The 7,598-nt window shown below is 40.3% G+C and overlaps 1 pseudogene; it reads left to right on the forward strand.

Moving 5' to 3' along the window:
- Window positions 1–1,411: 1,411 nt before the first annotated feature.
- On the forward strand, window positions 1,412–7,180 carry LOC112986779 (ficolin-2-like; annotated as a pseudogene).
- The last annotated feature ends 418 nt before the right edge of the window (window positions 7,181–7,598 follow it).

Here is a 7,598-nt window from a genome sequence, read left to right on the forward strand (position 1 = left end):
TTCAGGGACCTCTGAATCCCCCTCATGCAGCTTGGTTCTACTGAGAATACACACCTAGTTAAGCTGGGGTATTAGAAGTCAGGAACCCTGCATATGAGAGGGAGAACTACAGCACACAGGATGAGTGTGCAGTTTTGGAGGGATGTGTGTCTTGGTTCGTGGCCTTCCACTGCAGGAGAGCTTGTGCTCAAGAGACCCTTCAGACCACATCTTTCACACCACAGTGTAGATGGAGGTTACCCTAGAGATGGTGGGGAGGCTTGGAAAAGAGGGTGTGGGTTACTATATTTTGAAATGTCGTCTCTACCTTGAAGCATCCCTGGGAGAGAGCCAACTGAATTTCAATGATCTGTTGCTTGAAACCTCTCCATTCTGAAATTTCCTACAAAATGTCAATTCTGAGGAAAAAAGGGGTTTTGGAAATAGAATATTATGTTTCCAAAATAGTATCTGTTCCGTGGTGGGACCTTAAGAATTTCACCAGAGGTATTCAGCCCTGAATGCATTACATGTGATGTGATGAGGCAGCTGGTGCCTGCACCTCCATGAGAACCCCACAGCATTGTGTGCTAGGACTGTCTCTCTCAGGTCTTTCAGACTCCCAGACCAGCATATTCACGTTCTCAATTTTAAGTTAGCAGATTCCACAGGCTGTTTGTATTCATCAGGCTGTGATTAATTCAAGTTATTGCTGGACTTGCAAGGAATCTTGGCTACCATGGATAGTGCACTTTTACAGGGCTCCTCAAAACTACAACCATTAATACTTGCATATTCCAACTCATCCTCTGCAGCAGCACATCACGTAAGCTGTTCAGAAGACAGGCAGGGCCTGAATGGAAACCTGTTTGTTTCTTGATTCAAGTTCCTTCATGTGCCAGTAGTTTCTAAATATTGACAAGTTCACATTTTCCAGCAAAATTATGTTTTCACAGAAAGTTTCCAGCCAACACTTCAGGGCACATTCATCGGAATGGCAGGACTGGTGACTAGACCTTAGTATGGGAGGGATGAAATGGTGTTACTGCAAGAGGATATCTTCTGCAGCGAAGTGATGACAGAAATCTGTGTGAATCCTTTGGAGGAAGGCTGCAATCTCTAGGGAACCTGAAAAAGAGTGGAAAAGAACAAAAGGAAACTCAAGCCGCACTGGATTGACAATGTCGTTTTGTGTTCACATCTCCAGCTCTGCCCATAAAAATGTGGTTCTTGTAGTCATCATTGAGGGCTGTCCCTGATTACAAACTTACCAGGTGGTTTAGTTGTTTCGTGGTACACCACCTTCTAGGATGGTGTGAAGTTGTGGTTCATGGGCAATTCATCATAAACTTTTATAAAAAATCTCTTGGTGACTCTGTAACAGAATGCTCCAGAAAGCAGCAAGAATATCAAAGCCACAGAAGGCTTTAGTTTTTTTTAAATCAAATTTTATTGGGGTTTTCTCCATTTAAAAATTAAGCTTTATCTTCACTGTGATCTCTGTGGGAAGAACCAATGGAAGGTTTAGCTAGCAAAGGGGCAGGAAAGTGTGTAGGAGGGGTTTTATGCTGTAATTCCCATTCTCTAAAGCCCTAAAGAGCAAGAGGGCATGGGGAGAAGACAAGTGAAACTCTCACTGTAAAGACCAGCACTAGCTATGGGAAGAGCTGCCTAGCAAACCCTCCTAGCTTTACTCAGCCTCGCAGCAGTAGTGTATCAGGCCATTGCCCAAGGTGAGTAAAAGACAAAACTGATTTATCTAATAACCTGGTTCTTAGAGGATCACATTATAGCTGAGTTGATCTAATGATGAGGACCATTCAACTTATTTAAACCCTTATTCAAACCTCTGCTGTTGGCTATACATTCATCTTCTTCTCCTTCACTACATTGTGTGGTCATGCAGTTGGAAGGTTCTGGCAAAACAAGCATTTGCTGTTGTATTAGCCAGCTGAGTTGATATCTTCTGTAAGCACAAGACCACTGGATCTCACATAGAGAGAAAATGGTCAGGAGAGTGATCATGGGCAAAGATGGAGAGGTGGGGATTGGAGTCTGACCACTTTTTCTGACAGCACACCACTGTTAAACTGACCTGGCTATCTGAATCTGCATCCTTAGGTAGAGAAAACATCTGCTCCTCAGTGCTCCCTTCATATGACTATGTATTTGGTTCAATTCCTAGGTTTAAATGCAAATCTCATTTTGGGTTAACTATGGGAGCTCTTAACATTCTTGTCTGTCTAGGAAGGGAATGATGGAGTAAAGGACAAATGAGATCAGCCAAAAAGGTATATCAAAAAACCTCACTGTTAGAGGAGAAGGACAGAGACGAGGCAACTAAGAGTTTTCTCTATTGTGCCCTGTGCAGGAGGAGCAAGAGAAAAATTCTGGGATGGGGGCTGGTAAGGGAGGAAGTAAACCTACCTGTACTTGTGTTTCAACACACCACAACATGCATCATTTCATTACTAGCCAAAACCACTGGAGCTCTGCTGGATTTCAGGAGTAGCACATGCTTCCTGCTAGACTACACAATTCACAGGTTGTGTAAGAGCTGTGGCTATTATAATTGCATTTTATGTCTCCAGAAGTCAAAACCATGGATGCTGAGCAAAATAAACAACTCTCTCTTCCTGAAGGATTCACTGGAACCCTCGATGCCAGCGGCTCTGCGAGACTGCTTCTGCCTTTTGTCCCCAAAGGTAAATTCCCCAAAACTAAGTGCGAGTCTGATAGATGGTGGGGAAGGGGAAATGACTTAATTATCTGCCTTATGGTGCTGATTAAAATCCAAGTTCAGAACTATGGACCTAGATATAAAAACATTGTCTGCAGTCATAGAAGGTCGTATCCTTCACTGACATAACGTGGACTGGCTTTGGTGACTCTAATGCAGTCCTGGTCTTCTGCATTTGGGAAAGGAGGGTCTATGATCTGTGGACTCTGCTGTGATAAAAATGCAAGGCCATGGTCTTGAGCAGATGAGAAAGCTAGGACCTAACAAGATACTTTACTACCCCATGGTCATTTTACATGTTGCACTCCACCACTGTTTTTCTCTTCCTGAACAGGAGGCAAGGCTCTCCAGTCATGTATCACAGGTGAGTGTTTCCAACTCATGTTATGTGAGTTGCTACTTTATTTCATTGGAGTTGCAAAGTGTGGAATTGAGGGAGTAGAAATACATGGAAAAGCATATGCAATTGACTCTGAATTCTGCTGATGCTTGTCTTTTTTTTTCTGTTCTATTAGCATTTCTGGCTTAAAAAGTGTTCAGTTTTACCAGGACCCCTATAAATCATAATGCATGACAGGTTACCCTGAAAGATAACTTAGTGACTTCCAGAATCTACTGTGAATCCTTGTCTACTTTGCCATCTTGAATCTGAAGAAGATACTTACATGTAAACAGCAGCTTCCTGATTTTTTTTTCCCCAATGCTTGCTAGGATTTCAGAAAAATGGTTTAATCCAGTTTTCCATAACTTTGGGCTTCAGAAAATCAGGAAACAACTTTTTGAAAAACCTAGTTCCATAAGAAGTCCTCAAACTGTCTTTGTTGGAATTTACTGCAGATTTCTTTAATAACAATTACTTGTCTTCCTGTGCAGGAGAAAAGAACTGCAAAGAACTGTTAGACAAAGGAAACAGGCTGAGTGGTTGGTACACCATTTATCTCCCAAACTGTATGGCCATCCATGTATTGTGTAACATGCATACGGAAGGAGGTGGATGGAGTAAGTAAGTAAGAGCGAGAAGAAGAATACTTGTAGAGAAAACATCTAATGGATTTCATTAGAGGTGGGATAGATTTTGTTTGAATAAGTTTGTCCCTAGAGAGGCCATCGCCTATTTGTCAGCATTGTATAATAACCTCTTGAAAACTGAAAATGAAAACAGTTTTCTGCATACTGTCATGAAGATTCAGGATTTCTAAAGCAGAATTTCAGGCAAAATGGCTTCTGACTTTCCTGTACTGCAAGTCTCTTTGTAGTCTCAAACGAGCTGGGAGGTGGTTGAGCAAAAATGGAGGCTGGTGACCTGAAATGGTAATTAACTTAATACTGTTTCCTTAGAAAACAAGAAAAAGATAAAAATGATAAGGCAAAAATGAGGACCTAGAAGGAAGGGCAAGGAAGTTTTCTCTGTGCTACAGTCAGTAAAATTTCTAAGGAAAGTCTTTCAAGTTAAATGAGCTTTGAACAATCTGGAAAATTGGGATCATTTACAATACTGACAGCATCTTTTTACCTTTTCCCCAAAATGAAATTTCAGTTAAATCAACAAAATATAAATCAACAAGACAATTTTATTCAGAAAGTCCAAAAATCCCATATCTGACTGTCTTTGCCCTCTCCAAAGGTCTTTCAGAGAAGAATAGATGGCTCCGTAGACTTTTTCCGTAACTGGGAAGAATACAAGAAAGGTTTTGGCAGCCAACTAACAGATTTCTGGTTAGGGAATGAATATATTCACCTTCTGACATCTTTTGGTAAGTATCGTGTTTTTCATTTACTTTGCCCCATCAGCTTCTCCCTCCGTACTTGATACAGAATTGTATTTGGTTAAAAGAGCTCTAAACTGCCTGTTAGGCAAGAAAAGAGACACTCTAAATGTAACTGTTCATTATTGAGTGTTTTTGTAGAATGAGACAGACTGTGGAATCATAATTGCCATCTAAACTTTGTTTATGTGGGCTCTTAATGGAAACCATTAGTAGCCATGAGGATCACCATTACATAGGACTGCAATGGTATAGGCTGTAACAGATAATATTATCCATAAGCAGCCTTGGCCAGAAAAATTTATATGCAGAGCTAATGGGTTCAGAGTAGTTGCTGTAGTCACACTTGCCTCAACAGGATTGTGAGGCAATGGACAAATAACCTGTCTGTCAAAATCCATCCTTGTCTTACAAAGAGAGCCTGCCTGGCAGGCTTGAAGCACAATAGCTGGGAGGTGTAAGGGCTGCTCTGTTTATGGTCTCTTGTTCAGGCTTCTTTTGTTACTTTCACAAACAAGAAGTTTGAAGCTACACAGAAAGTGCGGAGTGGAGCTAAGAAGACCTTTATTCCCAGACACTCATAGTACTGTTTACACCAGACACAATCAACCAGGTTTTCAAGACACTGGAGATATTTCTTAGGGTTATTAGTTTTTCAGTTGAAGTTCTTGAAGACACCATCTTCAAATATCTCCCAGCTAAACCCTTGTGAGTTAGGCTTCGCCAGGCAAGGCTTTGAGCATGTCTTTACTTACGCTTAGTGTCATTCTGATGCTGGTGCATCTCGTCAGTTTTGTCCAACTCAGGTGGCAGCTTCTCAGCCAATGGAAGTAGGAAATAGCTCTGGGGAAAGAAAGGGGTGCTGGTGTCAGAGTTGCAGGAAAGGGCACCACTTCTCAAGGAGGAAGCTGATGGTACTGAGTAGCATCTCTGACTCAAACATTGCATTCAGAAGCCTGTCTTACAGGTGTAAAACAATGATGGAAAACAAGAAGTGAATGTTTCACTTTCAAATCTGCTTTTTGTAGGTACTCAGGAACTTCGCATTGACCTCATGGATTTCAATTACAAACACACATTTACCAAGTATGAATCATTCGAAGTATTTTCAGAGCAAGACAATTACAAGCTGAGTCTTGGAAGTTTCCTTTTAGGTACTGCAGGTGAGTGTTGGGCATCATCACAAACTTTCATAGCAATAGCAAGTCTGACAAACGCAACAGCAGCACTGAAGAATAGCTTCAGCGTAAGCAAGACAAACTAGTTCCCAAGAAAAAACTCTTGCTGTCTCTTTTACGCCAGTCCTGAAGTTACAATCCACTCTTCCTTAGCCCTCACTCAGCCATTTTACATTAACATCAGTGTAACTAAAGTATGACTAATTCAATAGCTTAGGGACTGATTTATTTGAATTTCAAAAGGATCTTCTTGAATAAATTGGTTCAGATAAAATAAAAGCAGACCTCACTTTGTTATACACAGAATAGGGCCTTACCTTCTAACGCTAAAGGTAGAGAGAGGGTTTTTTAATGGTTTAAGTACATTTACATGCTTTTTGTTTACTGCACTTGTCAATCTAAGTTGCTATCAGAGTTAGCAAAAGGTTTGGAAAGCCTTATATAGTGCACATAATTTGCAATATTTTCCCTTTTTTCCTAGATATTGCATGTTTACACTCAAGGACTAGTTCGTTACTTTTTCTTTTCCAAACACGTTCTGCTGCTTTTTGAGAGACCTACTCATAGGGTTCTCTTGGGCAAAGACTTAATTTTGATTTTGGCTGAAATTATGTAAGTTTAACACAGCATAAGCTAGATCCAGTTAGTTTTGTCAGCTTCATTTGCCATTTCTGTATCAGTGTAGTGCTGTTTTTTCCCTAAGCCTTATACTTTCAGCCATTTGGAATGCAATTGCTAACTGCTCTGTGCCTAAGCTAAAGACCAATATTTTTGTGATAGGAAGATATGTATATTCCTCAATATGAAGACTGAAGTTATATCACTTTGAATTCTTGTGCAAATTCAAGATTAAATTCAGTTGTGCACTCAAATGCTAGCGATTTCGTAACTAGATACTGTTGTTAAAATGCTTTGTCCACCTTTTGGTAGTAGATGTGGACACTGTGGGGCTAGCCTGAATGCACTTTGCCATAAATACTAATATTGGTCCATTCTTTCAGGGGATGCATTGTCAGTCCACCATATGATGCCATTTTCAACTAAAGACCGAGAGCAAGATCCTCAGTCGAACAAGTGTGCAACAGCCTACAAAGGTGCTTGGTGGTTCCATGATTGCCTAGATTCCAGTTTAAATGGGATGTATGAGAATGGACAACACGATACATATGCACATGGTATAATCTGGAATACAGACAAAGGGTATTATTACTCCTACAAACAGACTGAAATGAAATTTTGCCCATTTTAACACAGTATAAGCTAGATCCAGTTAGTTTTGTCAGCTTCATTTGCCATTTCTGTATCAGTGTAGTGCTGTTTTTTCCCTAAGCCTTATACTTTCAGCCATTTGGAATGCAATTGCTAACTGCTCTGTGCTTGAGCAACAGTTCCATCATTCAGGTAGTCCAGGACAAAGTACGGAGGAAAAGAATTCTGAATAAAAGATTTGAGAATATCTGAATAGTTCATGTAAGCTGCTTTTCATTGTTAATGATTTTTAGAAATAAATAAAACTCTGAAATGTGAAGATTTCAAAAAATTACAACTGCTGTAGCCGTCTCCTTATAACTAGATGTTTGCTCTCCAAGACAGATGTTTCCTGAAATCTTGTCCAGTAATCACATGGCAGGGCTTCTACACAGGTGAATGGTAGAGATGACATGTTGTTTATGGATTTTTGGACTGGTTTAGCTCTTTTGGAAGGTGTTTATATGATCAGAGTAGAACTAGATTAAATGACTGTCAGTAAACAAAGAGCTTGCCATCTTCTCGAAAGGCTAAATTTATTTTATTCTGCTGGATAATGGGGACAATTGAGTGAGCTACACTTGGGGACAAGTGTAGTGATAAAGGATATCACTACACTTCCCAATTAGTCTTCCTGACTAACACTGACAACTGACCACTCATCTGTGTCTTTGGGAGAACTGTGGG

This window comes from Dromaius novaehollandiae, chromosome 20 (genome assembly GCF_036370855.1).
Source record: "Dromaius novaehollandiae isolate bDroNov1 chromosome 20, bDroNov1.hap1, whole genome shotgun sequence".
NCBI classification, from domain to species: Eukaryota; Metazoa; Chordata; class Aves; order Casuariiformes; family Dromaiidae; genus Dromaius; species Dromaius novaehollandiae.